Below are 16268 nucleotides of genomic sequence, written 5' to 3' on the forward strand. Positions count from 1 at the left end.
ACCCCCACCTCTCACCCCACTCCAGTGCACCCCACCACCCCACCCACCCACCAGCCAGAAGAAAAATCCTTATGATGAGGTTTTAAGGAAAATATCCTGTTTCCTGTCCTGGTTTTCTCCATTCCGATGTGCTTTCTAAACACTCCCTTGTCCTGGGACCCAGGCAGAGGCGAGACGCCTATGTCCTGTTAGGTCACTGGTCGTTCTTTCATAGGAGACTCCAGCATCCTCTGCTTAAAGACTGTAGAGGTGACTGGTGTTCTCACACAACGTAGCCAAGGTGTGGGAGAGAGGCTGGTGTTTGACCCTGGCAATCTCTCAAACTGTATGCAAGGCCAGGCCTGGGTAGGCATACTGGCAAAGGCTTTTGGGAACCTGTCGAGGCAAAATGTAGGAGGCATCAGTTTCCACGATGATTCTCTCCAGTGGGATTTGTTTCAGAGCTTCATGGGCCTCCCAGGCAGAAGAGTAAGTCAGTATGGCCGTGAAGCCCACAGACATATTTGGAAAGTGTTTCAACAGGGGCTCAATGACCGGATAGCTGCCAATGAAGCAATGCCTATGGATCTTGTAGTCTGAGGACACAAATATTTTCATGATGCTCAGCAGATCTTCATCATCTTCTCGGCAGTGAATCACCAAGGGCTTCTTTAGAGACATGCCAGCTGCAGCTGTCTCTCAAACACCTTGTGCTGTTCTGGGAGAGGGGTGGTGCATTTATAAGAGTAACCCAAGCCCATTTCCCCAAATGCCACAGCCTTGGGATGTCGTAAGGCTTGTAAAAGATTTCTTTCTTGACTCTCACTGTAGTAATGGGCAAAATGAGGGTGACAGCCAAAGGCCCCCCCAAACCAGATCCTCTTTCAACAGCTCCTCCCATAGGCAATCTATCAGTGTCCTGGGATCACTGAACTCAGAGATGCAGCCCTGAAATTCCTTAGGGAAGGAGCTGCTATAAATTTTCCTGAACTTGCTAAAGGTCCCTTTGAAAGACAACTTGGAATAGAGCATGTCCAAGTGACAGTAGGTATCAGTGAAGCCCTCCTCTAAGTATGGCTCCCGATGGCTCCTTGGCAGAGGGCTAGATGCGTGTCTTTCATAAGAACGGGATGGCATCTACTCCTGGAATGTTCTTTTCTCCTTCACCTGCTCTTCTAAGCTTCTGGAGAAATGAAATGAGCGAGAATTCTGGGATCTGCCTTCTTCTGTCACCTCCAGATCTCTGGAGGTATTTTGGGAGCTCACTGTAGAGTTGAGGGACTAATCACTCAGGAGGCCCCGGCTGCTCCTCCCAGCCTGCAATGTGTCACTGCTGCTGCTGCCCGCAGAGGGGTAGCTAGAAGGCTTGGTACTGTTGGTCCAATGGCTGGCATAGTCACACCAAGGACTACTGTACAAATGAGCTGGGTACATGACATAGTCAGTGGGGCAGGCAGAAGGCTCTGAAACTGCTGAGAGTTTTAGTGAGATAGGCTCCTCCTGAGAGAATCTGACTGTGGAGACCTCATCCACGTCAGACCAGTCACTTCCTGAAGAGGTGTGCTCTATCACCACCTCCCTTTAGGCTTTTGGCATTCTAAATGAGAGTCAGAGTCATCCAAAAATTCTAGGGGTGGAGAGCGCTTGTCAATAACTGTCCTTCGGTCACCAAGTGGCTCCTCCCTGGGTTTCTCCTGAGGGTCTACCACCACTCTCCTGTCACAGAAGCTGCTCCTCTCTGGCACAGCTTTTTTCCCCTCTTTCACTCTGACCTCTGGGGCTGACTCTCTTTCTGAGGAGCAGACACAGTGACACTCCTGGCTGGTCCTTCTCCACGGTTGGGACACTCTCCTGTGTTTGGTTTTGCCCTAGTGACAGTCTCTCCCTTCCTTTTTGGCATTGACTTTCCCAGGATGCCCTGGATAACATTCAAGTAGATCATTGTAGAGCCCTGGTCTCGAAGTCTATCCTTCTTCCTTTTCTGAACCTTGTTTGGGTCCTCGGTTGTATCATTTTGCCCTTCAGCTTCAGCTGCAAACTCAGAGTTCATGGAATTATGAGAACTATCTTTGAAATTAACCTTTTCTTTTTTTTTAATTTATTTATTGTTATTTAATTACAGTTGTATGCCTTTTCCCCCATCCCTTCACCCCACCCCAGGTGAACCCACTTCCCTCCCCCCTCTCCACCCTCCCCCTTGGATTTGTTCATGTGTCCTTTATAGTAGTTCCTGTAATCCCCTCTACCCACTGTCCCCGCCCCCACCCCCCCACCCCCGCCCTTGCTATTGATACATTGTTCTTAACTTCAATGTCTCTGGTTATATTTTGTTTGCTTTTTCCTTCTATTGCTTATGTTCCAGTTAAAGGTGAGATCATATGGTATTTGTCCCTCACTTCCTGGCTTATTTCACTTAGCATAATGCTCTCCAGTTTCATCCATGCTGTTGCAAAGGGTATAAGCTCCTTCTTTCTCTCTGCTGCGTAGAATTCCATTGTGTAAATATACCATAGTTTTTGGATCCACTCGTTTGCTGATGGGCACTTCGGTTGCTTCCAGTATTTGGCTATTGTAAATTGTGCTGCTATGAACATTGGGGTGCACAGATTCTTTTGGATTGGTGTTTCAGTGTTCTTAGGGTATAATCCCAGCAGCGGAATTACTGGGTCAAAGGGCAGTTCCATTTTTAGTTTTCTGAGGAAATTCCATATTGTTTTCCACAATGGCCTCACCAGTCTGCATTCCCACCAACAGTGCACTAGGGTTCCCTTTTCTCCGCATCCTCTCCAACATTTGTTTGTGGATTTGTTTATGTTGGCCATTCTGACTGGTGTGAGATGATACCTCATTGTGGTTTTAATTTGCATCTCTCTGATGGCTAGTGATGCTGAGCATCTTTTCATATGTCTCTGGGCCTTCTGTATGTCTTCCTTGGAGAAGTGTCTGTTCAAGTCCTTTGCCCATTTTTTAATTGGGTTGTTTGTCTTCCTGGAGTGGAGTCGTGTGAGTTCTTTATATATTTTGGAGATCAGGCCCTTGTCTGAGGTATCATTGGCAAATATGCTTTCCCATTCTGTCTGTTCTCTTTTCATTTTAATACTGTTTTCTTTAGCCCTGCAGAAGCTTTTTATTTTGATGAGGTCCCATTTGTTTATTCTTTCCTTTATGTCCCTTGCTTTAGGGGATGTGTCTGTGAGGATGTTGCTGCGTGGAATGTCTGAGATTTTCCTGCCAATGTTTTCCTCAAGGACTTTTATGGTGTTACGGCTTATATTTAAGTCTTTTATCCATCTTGAGTTTATTTTCGTGTATGGCGTAAGTTGGTGATCGAGTTTCATTTTTTTGCACGTAGCTGTCCAGATCTCCCAACACCATCTGTTGAAGAGACTGTTTTTGCTCCATTTTATGCTCCTGCCTCCTTTGTCAAATATTAATTGATCGTATAGATTTGAGTTTATTTCTGGGCTCTCTATTCTGTTCCATTGGTCTATGAGCCTGTTTTTATGCCAGTACCAGGCTGTTTTGATTACCGTTGCCTTGTAATACAGTTTGATATCAGGTATTGTGATACCTCCTGCTTTGTCCTTCTTTCTCAAAATTGCTGCTGCTATTCGAGGTCGTTTATGGTTCCATATGAATTTCTGCAATGTTTGTTCTATATCTGTGAAATATGTCATGGGTACTCTAATAGGGATTGCATTGAATCTATAAATTGCTTTGGGTAGTATGGCCATTTTGATGATGTTAATTCTTCCAATCCATGAACATGGTACATGCTTCCATTTGTTTGTATCTTCCTTAATTTCTTTCTTCAGTGTTGTGTAGTTTTCTGAGTACAGGTCTTTTACCTCCTTGGTTAGGTTTATTCCTAGGTACTTTATTTTTCTTGTTGCTATATCGAATGGGATTTTTTTCCTGATTTGTGTTTCTGCAGTTTCGTTGTTGGTGTACAGGAATGCCTTTGATTTCTGGGTATTGACTCTGTATCCAGCTATTTTGCCAAATTCATTTATTAGGTCGAGTAGTTTTTGAGTGGAGTCTAAAGGGTTTTCCATGTACACTATCATGTCGTCTGCAAACAGTGACAGTTTCATTTCCTCCTTTCCAATTTGGATGCCTTTTATTGCTTTTTCTTGTCTGATTGCTGTGGCTAGGACTTCCAATACTATGTTGAATAGGAGTGGTGAGAGAGGGCATCCTTGTCTTGTTCCTGATCTTAGTGGGAAAGCTCTAAGTTTTTGTCCATTGAATGTGATGCTGGCTGTAGGTCTCTCATATATGGCCTTAATTATGTTGAGGACTGCTCCCTTTATTCCCACTTGGCTGAGTGTTTTTATCAGAAATGGGTGCTGTATCTTATCGAATGCTTTTTCCGCATCTATTGATATGATCATGTGATTTTTGTCTTTGCTGTTGTTGATGTGATGTATTATGTTTATTGATTTGCGAATATTGTACCATCCTTGCATCCCTGGGATGAATCCCACTTGGTCATGGTGGATGATCTTTTTAATATATTGCTGGATGCGGTTTGCTAATATTTTGTTGAGAATTTTAGCGTCTATGTTCATCAGCGATATTGGCCTGAAGTTTTCTTTCTTCGTTGTGTCTTTATCTGGTTTTGGGATTAGGATGATGTTGGCTTCATAAAAAGAGTTTGGGAGTCTTCCATCAGTTTGGATTTTTTCGAATAGTCTGTGAAGGATAGGGGTTAGTTCTTCCTTAAATGCTTTGTAGAAATCTCCTGTGAAACCATCTGGTCCAGGGCTTTTGTGTGATGGGAGTTTCTTGATGACTGCTTCAATTTCCTTTGCTGATATTGGTCTGTTCAGGTTTTCTGCTTCTTCTTCAGTCAGTTTTGGAAGATTATATTTTTCTAGAAATGTGTCCATTTCATCTAGGTTTTCAAATTTCTTAGCATATAGGTCTTCATAGTAATTTCTTACGATCCTTTGTATTTCTGTGGTATCAGTTGTAATCTCTCCACTTTCATTTCTAATTCTGTTTATTTGGATCCTCTCTCTTTTCTTCTTGATAAGCCTACTTAAAGGCTTGTCGATTTTGTTTATCTTTTCAAAGAACCAGCTTCTGGATTCATTGATCCTTACAATTGTGCTTTTAGTCTCTATGTCATTTAGTTCTGCTCTGATCTTGGTTATTTCCTTCCTTCTGCTTGCTCTGGGCTGTCTTTGTTGTTGTTCCTCCAGTTCTTGTAGGCGTAGGGTTAGGTTGTTTGTGTGAACTGTTTCTAACTTCTTAAGGTAGGCCTGTATTGCTATGAACTTCCCTCTCAGGACTGCCTTAGCTGTGTCCCATAGGTTTTGGGTTGTTGTGAGTTCGTTTTCATTTGTTTCCAGGAAGTTTTTGATTTCTTCCCTAATCTCGTTCTTGACCCATTCATTGTTTAATAGCATGCTATTCAGTCTCCATGATTTTGAGTGTTTTGGGTTTTTACCCTTGGGGTTGGTTTCTAGTTTCAGACCCTTGTGGTCAGAGAAGATGCTTGATATGATTTCAATTTTCTTGAATTTGTTGAGGGTTGCTTTGTGTCCTATCATGTGGTCTATCTTTGAAAAAGATCCATGGACACTTGAAAAGAATGTGTATTTTGCTTCTTTGGGATGAAAAGCTCTGTATATATCAGTTAAGTCCATTTCCTCTAGGGTATTGTTAAGTGACACAATATCTTTGTTAATCTTTTGTTTGGAAGACCTGTCCATTTTTGATAGTGGGGTGTTAAAATCCCCTACTATAATTGTGTTGCTGTCAATATCTTTCTTGAAATCCTCCAAGATTTTCTTTATGTATTTGGGTGCTCCTATGTTGGGTGCATATATATTTATAATGTTTATGTCTTCTTGGTGGATTCTTCCTTTGAGTATTATGAAGTGACCTTCTGGGTCTCTCTTTATGGCCCTTCTTTGGAAGTCTATTTTGTCTGATATGAGTATTGCTACCCCTGCTTTTTTTTCCTGTCCGTTTGCTTGGAAAATTTGTTTCCAGCCCTTCACTTTCAGTCTGTGTAAGTCTTTTGTCCTGAGATGGGTTTCTTGTAGGCAGCATATGTGTGGGTCATGTTTTCTTATCCATTCAGCTGTTCTATGTCTTTTGATTGGAGCATTTAATCCATTTACATTTAAGGTTATTATCGATAGGTAGTTATTCATTGCCATTATTTCCTACCTGTGTTCCTCTGTCTTTCTCTTTTCCTTCCTTTCCTTAAAGCAGTCCCTTTAGCATCTCTTGCAGAGCTGGTTTGGTGGAGCTGTATTCTTTTAGACTTCTTTTGTCTGGGAAGCTCTTTATTTGGTCTTCTATCTTGATTGAGAGCCTTGCTGGGTAAAGTAGTCTTGGTTGGAGGCCTCTGGTTCTCATTACTTGGAATATTTTTTGCCATTCTCTTCTGGCTTGGAGCGTTTCCATTGAGAAGTCAGTTGCTAACCTTATTGGGGCTCCCTTGTATGTTACTTCCTTTTTCTCCCTTGCTGCCTTTAAGATCCTCTCTTTGTCTTGGAAATTTGCCATTTTAATTATGATGTGTCTTGCAGTGGGTCTCTTTGGGTTCCTCTTGTTTGGGACTCTCTGTGATTCCTGGATTTGGGTGACTTTTTCTCTCCTCAGATTAGGGAAATTTTCCATCATTACTTTTTCAAACAGGTTTTCTATCCCTTGCTCTTCTTCTTCTCCTTCTGGTATTCCTATTATATGGATATTGTTACGTTTCATGTTGTCCTGCATTTCCCTTATTGCCTCTTCATTCTTTCTGAGCCTCTTTTCCTTTTCTTGCTCCTTCTGGGTGTTTTTTTCTACTTTATCCTCCAGCTCGCTGATCCGATCCTCTGCTTCATCAAGTCTGCTTTTAATTCCTTCTACTGTGTTCTTCAATTCAGAAATTGTATTCTTCATTTCCTCTTGGCTCTTGTTGATATTTTCTATTTCCTTTTTCATGTTGATATAGTTTGCAGTGAGTTCATTGTAGTTTCCTTGTAGTTTCTGGTAGTTCTCTTTGAGCTCAGAGAGCTCAGTGAGCTTCCTGATGACCATTGCTTTGAACTCAGTATCTGATAGTTGACTTGCCTCTTTTTCGGTTAGTATTCTTTCTGAGACTTCCTCCTTTCCTTTCATTTGGGAATTGTTTCTTTGTCTTCCCATTGTTTGTGAGGCTCTTCTTGTTGGCCTCTGCTTCTTAAATTGCTTTGTTCTGAATCCCTGGGTTTATGATATGAACTTCTATGGTAGAATGCCAATGGGATTCGGTGGTGCTGTCTCCTTACTCTCCTGTGCTCACTGGTCTTGAGCTGACGTTTATGTGTTTAACACGGTCTAACTCTAGTCTTTTCAGCACTCCAGGTTTTGTTGTCGCACCTGTGGGAAAAATAGAAAGGGGGGGAGAAAGAAAAGGAAAAAACAAACAAACAAACAAACAAACAAACAAAACCAAAGATGGGAAGGAGGGAAAAAGGAAATAGGAAAGGAGGAAAGGGAGGAAGGAGGGAAGAAGGATTAAAGAAAGATCGGAGGCAAGATAAGAAGGAATTTTAACAAAAATTAAAACATAGAAATAGATAAAAGAAGGGAGGAAGAAAACATAAAAATGGTAAAGGATGGGAGGAAGAACGAATGAAAGAAAAAAAGAGAGAGAGAGGAAGAAGGAGTTCAGGGGGAAAGGAAAAGGGAAAAAAAAAAAAAAAAAGGGAAAAAAAAAAATCTTCTGTTGGCTTTAAACCGTTCAGGTTATTTCTGCTGTTGTCCTGTCTGTGCAACGGGAGGGGTTGGTTGGAAGGATTGGTTTCACTTTTCTTCCTTCCTGGGTCACACTCTTCACTGTTTTGTAGGTGTGGTCCCTGGCAGGCAATCAGGCCGTTGATCAGCCAATCCAGCAGCTTTGTTCTTGGGACTCACGAGTGGCCGCTCCAGCCGCTTTGGCTCCGGTCGCGTGCGCGCGCAGCAGGGGAATCCAGCAGCTTCGGGTTTGTGACGTTATTTGGGCTCTGAGCGCGCAGCCGGCCGACCAATCGAGCCGCCCAGGCTAGGGAGGCTGGCGCGCTGCAAGCTGCTGGTTCAGCCGTCTTGGTGTTACGACTCTCGCCAGCCCCTTTGTGCTTGGGAAGTGCGCATCCAGCCGGCCCTACGCTTGGTGAGCGCGCAGCCTGCCGCCGAGCCAGAGGCTCTACGCTTGGGGGCCCGATCCAGCCGCCCTGGGCTTGAGTCTCTCAGGCGGGCGGGGCCGCCCTGGGACCGAATCACGCGGTCCTCGGTTCCGAGGTTTTGGGTCTGTGGGTGGAGCAGCTAGTCTCTGCTCCAAAAGATCTCGGAGGTTTCAGGTGTGGGCGCCCCTCCGGGGTTTCACGTATGGGCCCCGTTCGCTAATCTGCGCGCGCTACCGCGCGCAACCAGACTTCAGGTGAGCGCCGGTGCTGCTTATCCCGCGTTCCCCGTTCCCATTCCAGGGGCGGAGGGGGGAGGGGCGCCAGGGGCCTCGGCCACCACCGAGAGTTCTCTAACTAGCCCCTGAGTGTCTCTATTTTCTTTTTCTTTTTGAGAAATTCCTCCTTTTCAAGCCCCCCTGGTCCAATCAAGCACCTGGCTGCTCACAGCGCAGCCTGGCCCTCTCCCAGGACTCCTGCAGCAGCCCCTGCGCCAGGGCTGGCGCCTCTGCAGCCCTTGTACCGCGCGGTCCCGGGTCCCGGGGACCTTATTGTCCTTGAGCACTCTTCTTACCGTCAGATCTTTCAATGTCCTCTATCTTTGGTCTCTAATCTTCGTATATGCTGGAGTACTGTTGGCTGTTCGCTCTGCTCCTCAGATCAGCTAGGTATTTCCCTGGCGCTGAGGGGAAGTGGATTCTGCTCCCACCTATGTTGCCGCCATCTTCTGAAATTAACCTTAAGGCTGCAGGTTTCATCTTCTAGAGAAGCCATTTCGTCTAGAGAGGGGTTGGCAGGGCACAGAGGGGATCCCCCTGACGAAAGAAAACCCCGTGTGCTCCGAACTAGGCAGCTTTTGGACGCAGCCCCGTCCACACCTATGCCAGAGGAATGTGAGGAGAAAGAGGAGGAGGTATTTCTGGGGCAGGATGAGTCCCAGGACAACCTCCGTGTGCAGGCCACATTGTCCTCCTTCTGAGCTTTCAGGAGCTTGGGGCTGCTGGTCCCTCCAGAACGCTATGCAAGTGCTTTGAGCTGGCCGTCTGGAGGGGGCCACATCACTGGTCTCCTGGAGGCAGCTACGCTTGCGGGAACACCCTTTGGAAGTGCTACTCCAGTGGTACTTGACCTTGCGCCACTGTGACGCCATGAGCACCTTCCGCCCTTCTTTCCACTGCCCATCACAGTTCTCTAGGCCTGAGTTGGCAAAGCTTTTCAGAGAACTAAAAACGCTGCAAGATTTACTAAAGGCTTCTGCTCAGTTTCCAAGCCCACAACATGTTTCCACGATTACCAAATGCTTCAGTTTATACTGTGCTCCCTTGGAGATGTCAAAGCGCTTCCGCGACTACAAAGCACTTTGATTTAAGTTGCAATACAAAGCCCTTCAGAGATGTCAAAGTGTTTCAAAAATACTACAGGCGCTTGAAGACCTACACAGAGCAGCCAAACCCGCAAGCCAAGGGCGGGCGCACCACCCAGAGTCCTGCAAGGCAGCTCAAGGGAGGGCCCCAAGGGCTGGGAGCCTACCCAGTACTGCACTCCCCCGACCAGCCCAGGCTGGCACTCAGGAGCCGGAGATGCCAGGGTCTGCCACCTCATAACACACCCCACCCTACCTGACCTCCTGTTCCACCGCCCAGTCCTGGGCCCCGCAGACCCCAGGGCCTGGATATCCCCCCGCCCCCCTCCCATTCTCCACTTGCCACCCGACCCTGCCCCCATCCGGTGTGGGATGCTGCTGGATGCTGCTGGCCTCCGCTGTGCCTGCCTCAGACAAGGGTTTGATCTCCAAAATATATAAAGAACTCGCATGACTCCACTGCAGGAAGACAAACAAACCAATTACAAAATAGGCAAAGGACTTGAACAGACACTTCTTCAAGGAGGATATACAGAGGGCCCAGAGACATACGAAAGGATTCTCAGCATCACTAGCCATCAGGGAGATGCAAATTAAAACCACAGTGAGAAATTACTTCACACTGGTTAGAATGGGCATCACAAACAAATCAACAAACAACAAGTGCTGGAGAAGTTGTAGGCAAAAGGGAACCATAGTACATTGTTGGTGGGAATGGAGACTGGTGCAGCCACTGTGGAAAACAGCATGGAATTTCCTCAAAAAACTAAAGGTGGAACTGCCTTTTGACCTGTAAATTCCACTGTTGAGATTATATCCTATTAATCCCAAAACATCCATTGAAATGTCCTATCTATTCCAATGTTCATAGCAGCACAATTTATAATAGCTAAGTGCTGGAATCTGCCTAAGTGCCTTTAATGAGGGGATAAAAAAACCTGTGGTACATTTACACAATGGAATACTTTGGAGCAGAAAGAAAGACAGAACTCCTATCCTTCTGGACTGCTTGGACAGAACTGGAGAGAATTATGCTAATTGAAGTAAGCCAGGTGGTGAAAGACAAAAATACCCTATAATCTCCCCTATAAGTGGAACCTAATCAGCAAAACAAACAAGTGAGGAAAAATAAAACCAGAGACATTGAAATAAAGAACAAACTGACAGTGACCCAAGGGTTGCAGGTTGGGGGACATCAGAGGAACAAGGGGAAGAATTGTCAAGGAACAGGTATAAAGGATCTACAGATAAAGACAATGGGTGAGTAGGATTGGAAGTGGGAAGTTGAGGTAGCTTGTTGGAAGAGAGTAATGGGGGATAATTGGGACATCTGAAATTGAACAATTAAAAAAAAGAAAAAAAAACTTCAGTATATTAGTCAGCTACTTAAAAGTATCTCACCTATCACAATTTTCAGAACAAAAAATAAAGATACACCTAACTCAAAGAATCCAGGTCTCTCCAGGAGAGGCACACTGAGGTATTTGCAATGTCTTTATCTACTCTTGTTTTTCAAACACAGTTTGTGCCTCTGAAGTCATGAAGAGTTTTGGTGTCTGTAATAATGGCCTCTTTCTATTCTGATACTATGAATTATTAACCTGAACTGGTAAAAAAGATAAAGATTTCCCTCTTAAAAATTTTATCTTTGGTTCTTTTTTTGTACTTATTTTTTATTGTTGTTCAAGTATGGTTGTCTCAATTACAATATTTCCCAAAGCTACTAGTTCATTTTTTTTCTTTTTTAAACACATAGCCACTTAGTTTATTTTATGTTGGCCTAAGTAAACATGCTCTCCAAACAACTGATAGCATTTGTCTTTTACTTTATTGGTCACTTTTTTGGTATGTAGATACAGAGTCTATCATAGTCTCTTGAGACTCAAAAGAGAAAAGCAAGGATGTTGTAAATGCACAGAGGTCACAGCAGTAAAATTGTCAAGATGAAAACAAAAAAGAACAAAAAATGTAAGCATTTCTATAATTCTTATATTTTAAATTCTTACATTATTTTAAAGCATTTTCAATCTACATTGACAATAAAGAAGAAACACATACATTACAGCAACACACAGGTAATTTTATAACTTCCATGTTTAAACAGTTCCACAATAATTCTGGGGTAATGTGAAGTATTTTGAAAGCTTTGGTTTTTAGTTAACTTTCTCTTTACATCATTTTACCTAAACTCATGATACTGAAGGTAATCAAGACTTGATCTGTAAGCTCATTTGGGGGGAATTTATTGACAGTTAATTAAGAGACTTTAGAAAGGAAGCACTCCTCCAAATGAATTAACAGAAACATATAATTTGGAAAAATGAAAAAGAAAAGAAATAACTTCAAAACCTATGATAAACGTGTGCAGCAACATATTACTTTTTCATTTGTCCAATAATCTCACCTAGCTCCAAGCCCCACCAGTCAGAATTTGGCAGTTAGGGATCCTCTTTGACCTTGAGGAGGACAGCATGCCAGATGCTCACAGTTCCTAGAGGAGGTTAATCCCACTGTGAAAGGAAATGGAGTATAAAGAAAGACAATTAGCCCTTCTTTTCTACCATCTAACATTCTAGCAATAATGTAATTCATATGCCGTCTTGTATTTCTAGAGTAATCTTAAGGGATTAAAAATGTTCTGCACAGATGATACTTCATTGTTGTTTATTTTCTCACCTTTACTTACATTCTTATGACTGGTACTAATGTGGAAATTACAAGAATATTGGTTGGTTATTAATCACTAACACAAGTTTTTAAACATACAAATTTCTTATTGGATGACTTTCTTTAAACTATGAGGCTCTTAATCATGAATGGAAACTACAGCAAAGTTGTTTATGAAGACCCTCTGTGTTTCTCAGCTTTATGGTTTTTGTAACCATGCCCCTATAGCTGAACCCTCTCTTTTAATTGCCACCATCCTCCCTCCCTTTAGGAAAATACTCAGTAAGTTTGCAACATATTCTTGAATCAATAACTTATGACCTGTCACTCAAAATTTCAGGGAAACCAAACATAACATCTTTTCATAGTGTCTTTGTTTCTCCTCAATTAAAAAAAAAGGAATGAGAAAAAGAGTATGAGGCAATGATTTACAAGTTTTCTTTGCAGAAAAAAATGAGAACTGAGACCACCCTGGATACATGAGATCCTTTGAGGGCATCAAGTCTGCACATTGAGTTCTTATCAAAAAACTGGAAACCATAGAAATTTATGCTAACTCTACTTTTCATTCCTTCCCTATTTGGTGCTTAAAAACCTCTAACTCATTCCAACAAGCAAGAATGATTTGAGACATTTCTGGGTCTCTCATCTCTTTAGGTACCTTCTCAATCAATAAATCTCTCTCTTCTTCAAACTCTGACTTTTCACATTTTGGCTTTGTGATGCATCTGTTACTTATTGAGAGAGAGAGACCTGAGTCAGGAGGCCTCCCTTCTTGCCTCGGTTCTTGTCTCATCACAAGAGATTAATTCAATTGAGAGACAACACACATAGTGGAAATGAGATAGCAAGTTTATTTATGAAACACGTACGAGCACAAAGCTGTTAAGAAGGCACCTGGCTAGTCTAAATGCCCTACATATAGAGGAAAGAATGTTAGGAAGTTTGTTAGTAAGTCAGTGAGTTTGTTCTATACACTTGAGCCAAATCTACAAGTGGGGATTTAGCTAATCTAAGTATGCCAACCATTGGGGTTCAGGGTTATATACCACAGCTGGCTTCTAGGTTTCCCTCCTTCCTCTCCTTGGGAATAATGTACAACTATAAAAGTTTTCTTTCTCAGTTAACATAAGTTCATTGTCTTAGTGAAATTGTTACAGAGGCTCCTTTCCCAGCATAGGCCCCCATCCTTTTCCTGTGCAATTCCCGCTTGTGATGTTCAGAACACAGGGCAATCTTAGTAAGATTGTTACAGAAGCCTCCTTTCCCAGCACAGTCTCAAGGACTTTCCCCTCTTTCTATGCTATTTTGCTTGCAATGCTCAGGACACCTGGCAATCTTAGAAAAGTAAGCTTAGGACTGCTGAGTTAGCTGGTGAGAAATGTTTTCCTTTTGCTTCTAGCCTTCTGTATTAAGTTCTTGGTAAAATTGTAATGGAAAGGGCCTTGCCTTTATTTCCCCTTTGGTTATTCATACCTAGCTGTTACTTAACACATTGGGTGCACAAACTGAAGTTTGATAACAATTTTAACCTTTAATACCTCATCAGATTTATTTTTGGACCTATCTCCACTTTTGGAAGAAAGCATGTAAAAGCTAGCACCCTGAAGTGTAAACAAGCAGAAAAAGGGGCACAGAAGGGGGAGGTAGGTGGAGGGGGGGGAAAGAGATAGAAGAAAGGGAAGAAGAAAGTGAAGAATCAAAATCAGCTTTCTTCTTCCCCCAAACTAGAAATTTAGGGACTTGGAATAAGTGAAAGACTTGATCTCAAGCTTCTATTCTGCCCTCCCCTGTGCCTACTTGTTGACAAATCTATTAAAGTTGGGCTCACAGTTTGAGTATTTGCATATTACTTTAAGGTCTGGAAATGTTTGAAGTCCCTCAGAGAGAAAGGATTTCTGGGGATCTCTGAAAAGCACAAATCTTAACTAAGAAAATAAAAAGAAAAAGATAAGCAGTAAACCAGTTGGCAGTAATAACACCATCTGCACTTGGGTCCTAGCCTAAGAAACTTGTGTCTTATGGGGATGAAATTACATTTGAAAATTAAAAAACAAGAGCTGTTTTACTAAGATCTCACTAAGACAGAGAAGGCGTAAGGTAGTAAACTTACTGGTCAATTATGTCACAAAGCTTTACTTCAATATGGTGTTAGATAGAACAAGGGTCTGAAGGCCTGAGGAGTTCTAAATATTACTTCTTGCTAAATGTTAAAATGTACCATAGTATTTTGTAGATAAAGCTGTAAATGTGATGAGTGGACAGGAATTCAACCAGATAAAAGTAGTCAAGTACAAAGAAAAATCAACATGTAATTTATCAAATAGTGTATATAAGCAATGGTTAAACCTCTCTTCCAGAAGGCAGAGATTTGAACATTAATCACTTTTCTCCTTTACTTCAAGTAAATAAAACTTGTTTGGGACAACCATGTCTCATTTTTTAATAGAGCACCCCAAGTGATGCACCCCTTGGGTTCATAACAAATTTGGCAACTTTGGTGGAAGTCTTCTAAAAGGACTTCTACTTGGCCTGGTGTGGACACTTGGAGAAACTTTTGGTAGTGGCAGCTAACCTGGGGCTTACTCACCTGCATCTTTACTGGATAGGGAATCTATTCTATAGAAAACTCCTTCTTGGTATTGACCACTGAAATGGCTGCCTGGCCTGCCTCAACAGCGAAGCAAAGTGGCTACCTGAACCTGTTTCCTTCAGTATTTCACAAGTGTGGTCACTTTGATTAGTATTTCTTTTCCTTTTGTGGGTATAGGATTGTCAGAAAGGTAGGTTCAGTTCTGCTTATGAAGATAGATGGGATCGCTCACCATGTGTCATTTATATCTCATTACCTTTTTATTTGAAACAAGCTACAAATGTAGGGAAATAATCATTTTAAAGTCAATCGCTTAATACAGATATTGCAGTTTGACATGGGGGCAGAATGGTTAACAAGTGTAGAGCCATAGAAGGGTTCTTCTTTGAATACGTGAATTCTATTATGGATTTGATGTTACCATTTCTAGAAAAATTAAGGAAAAAAATTGAGCATTTATATACACCAATCTGGAGGAAAAGGCCTTTAAATATCCTTTTAGACTGTGAATTTAATTGAAGCTCTCCCTTTTATTTCAGTCTAATGACAGCAAGTTTGCTGGATGATGTCACCATTTTTAAAAGCTGCTTTATTCTTTGTAACAACACCTACATTCTTTATCTTTAGAGAAAAATTTCAATATAAATAATGCTTGCTCATAAATTGGTATGTATCAGAGTCCTATTAGAAGGCCAGCTTCACTGACAGGATGGTAGGGAGAATATATGTTTTGTGCTTATATAGCTTCTTGAGGAAATGAATTATATACAGTTAACTTATGATTACTCATTTATTTGTCAAGTGTCAAGAAATATTCTTGAGAAAGTGAATAAAGGAAGATCAAACCCGTATGCCTATGTCATAGAGGATGTTGCTAAAGAGAAATACCAGTTCTATGAATCCTCAAGGCAGATATATGCTACTTTTAATCAGTTGAGTATTATGTGAATCTATATATATATTCCATTGACATATATTTATTTTATTTTATTTTAATTTTTTAATAATTTTATTGTTGTTCAAGTACAGTTGTCTACATTTACCCCACACTACTCAGCCAGCCCAGCCAGCCCCACCTCCCTCTCCTGATCCGACCCTCCTTGGTTTTGTCCAAGTGTTCTTGAAAACCCTTCTCCCGTTTCCCCCCATTTTCCCCTACTACCTCCCCCTAGTTACTGTCAGATTGTTCTTAATTACAATGTCTCTGGTTATATTTTGCTTGTTTTTTTGTTTTGTAGATTAGGTTCCACTTAAATGTGAAATCAAATGGTATTTGTCTCTCACTGCCTGGTTTATTTCACTTAGCATAATGCTTTTCAGTTGTATCCATGCTGTCACAAAGGGTAGGAGTGCCTTCTTTCTTTCTGCTTCGTCATATTCCATTGAGTAAATGTACCATAGTTTTTTGACCCATTAATTTACTGATGGGCACTTAGGTTGCTACCAGCACTTTGCTATTGTAAATTGTGCTGCATTGAACATTGGGGTGCATAGGTTCTTATGGATTGGTTCTTAGGAT

At 42.1% G+C, this 16268-nt stretch overlaps 1 pseudogene; it reads right to left on the reverse strand.

Annotated features, from left to right (window-relative positions):
• Positions 1-234: 234 nt before the first annotated feature.
• Positions 235-9365, reverse strand: LOC112300225 (putative deoxyribonuclease TATDN2; annotated as a pseudogene).
• Positions 9366-16268: the final 6903 nt, after the last annotated feature.

This window comes from Desmodus rotundus, chromosome 6 (genome assembly GCF_022682495.2).
Source record: "Desmodus rotundus isolate HL8 chromosome 6, HLdesRot8A.1, whole genome shotgun sequence".
Taxonomy (NCBI): Eukaryota; Metazoa; Chordata; class Mammalia; order Chiroptera; family Phyllostomidae; genus Desmodus; species Desmodus rotundus.